Source organism: Solea solea, chromosome 4 (genome assembly GCF_958295425.1).
Source record: "Solea solea chromosome 4, fSolSol10.1, whole genome shotgun sequence".
In the NCBI taxonomy this organism is placed as follows: Eukaryota; Metazoa; Chordata; class Actinopteri; order Pleuronectiformes; family Soleidae; genus Solea; species Solea solea.
In genome coordinates this window covers 9,798,101-9,800,305 of record NC_081137.1, presented here as the reverse complement: position 1 = coordinate 9,800,305, position 2,205 = coordinate 9,798,101, and the positions used below count along the sequence as shown (strand labels likewise).

Genomic DNA, 2,205 nt, shown 5'->3' with positions numbered 1-2,205 from the left:
TGTTGCACTATTTTTGTACCATACGAGTGTTGCTATCTGAGAGGTTTATTTTGTTTTGTTTTATTTATCAGTTGTATTCATTGTTTAATTTCTCCCTTGAATTGTCTGTATGAAGTTTTGTTTATACCACCTGTGTCTCAGTGTAGTCTGAATGGCTGTTCACTTTTGGGAGTCTGTAACTGTACACTGTACACACATGTTTTGAGTAAAATGTTAACAAACATATTGTTCAAAAAAAAAAAAAACTCATCATATACTTGTTTTGACTATAAAATAGGCATGAAAACTGATCTGAAACACATGCACAGATTAGGAAAAGCAGGGACTTGAATGTGAATGCTGACACTCATATGTCATAAAACATAAGATATAATCCTAAGGCGTTTGACATGTCAAACAGAGGTCAAACCTTTGGTCTGAGCCGTGAGGTTCAGAATAAGATTGATAAGAAATACGACCAAGAACTGGAGGAAAGGCTGGTGGAATGGATCATTTGTCAGTGTGGCTCTGGTGTGGAGCGGCCTGAGCCCGGCATGGTCGGCTTCCAAAAGTGGCTCATGGACGGATGTGTAAGTGTTTGCCTGAACATAAATGTCTCACACCAGGATTGTAATTTAGATTAGTGTGCTTTAAACTGAGTTTGGAAGGATATGCTCCTTGTTTGTGCATCTAGGTGCTGTGTGAACTCATCAACAGCCTGTCTGGAGCCAACAAGCCCATCAGAGTTATCAAGAGCTCCACTATGCCTTTTAAACAGATGGAGCAAATCTCCTTGTTCCTTCAAGCTGTGGAAAGCTATGGAGTCACTAAAACTGATATGTTCCAGACTGCGGACCTTTATGAAGGTAAGAGCAGGAACAGAACCCATGTATTTTGTTGCAACAGAGACATTTAAGCGACTTGCAGATTTATTGCAGCATATATGAGGAGATGAAGCTGCACTCAGTGGTTGGAAAGTCACAGACTCGTCCGTTTATTTGATCCATCTATTCATTTGAGACTGTGCGTGTGTTCAGGCACAGACATGGCTACTGTCCAGAGGACTCTGTTGACTCTGGGGAGGAAGAGTCTGAATAATGTGAATTACAAAGGAGATCCCAATTGGTTCCATAGGTGAGTATCAGCATGTCCCTTTTCATGTATGAACCAGTTCAATAAAACAAAGGAGTTCTCATTTTCAGTGCTGATGAATGACATTTTTTTAATGAGGGTTGCGTGTTTCTCTCTGTGCAGGAAGGCACAAGAGAACAGGAGGGATTTCTCAGAGGAACAGCTGAGCCAAGGCAGAAATGTCATTGGCCTGCAAATGGGCACAAATAAAGGAGCATCTCAAGCTGGAATGACAGGCTATGGTCAATCCAGGCAGATTATCAACAACCCCTTAAGCCAAGCACTGCTGCTACCCTGCTCCAACACACTCCTCCTCTCTGTCCTCTAAAACACATGGGGAACAAAATTTGACTCTCACCTTGGCCATTACATTTTTTAAACTTCATTTATCCCCTTAGGGAAATTATTTCTCTGCATGTGACCCATCCTAGAATAAGGACCAGTGGGCTGCCATACTGAGTAGCAATGGGGGTTGGGTACCCCAGCCCTTTTGGCCTGGTGGGGACGTGAACCAGCAGCCTTCGGGTTATAAGCCAAATTCCCTTTTCCACTTGGCCACAGGCTGCCGATAGAAGATAAGATTTTTATGGTTAAAATAAGCAGAACTGTTTTGGTTTTTGTGATTTAAAAAAAAATGCTATCCCAAATGTTTTTACCATATAGAAATTATGTAGCTGGTGAAAAAAAAAACTTTAAGTTTAATATGATGAAATATTTCACTTAACCCTTTAACACCTAAGCCTCAAAATGTCCATCTGGAGACCTATTAATCGGACATAAGCATCTGTACACATTGATATCTGATAGTGTACTGTAAACCAGTTGCACTGTACACTGTTTGAATACAAAATCAGAAACCCTTTATTTTACAGTCCGCTAATTACCTGGTATTTACTAAGAAACTAGATGGTAACAAAACATAGTTAATAGGAAAGTTCCAAAATAACTTAATGTTATTACTAATTTAGTACCTAGTAAGTTCATTGAAACATACTAGGAAACTAGATGGTAATACAATCTATGTATTAAGAAAGCACCCACACAGAAAGGTTAGTAAGTACTATGTTATTACTTAAGTACATGAAACTACCAAGA

The 2,205-nt window shown here is 39.6% G+C and overlaps 1 pseudogene; it reads left to right on the top strand.

Annotated features, from left to right (window-relative positions):
* Nucleotides 1-350: 350 nt before the first annotated feature.
* LOC131458569 (transgelin-3-like) lies at nt 351-1,456 on the top strand (annotated as a pseudogene).
* The last annotated feature ends 749 nt before the right edge of the window (nt 1,457-2,205 follow it).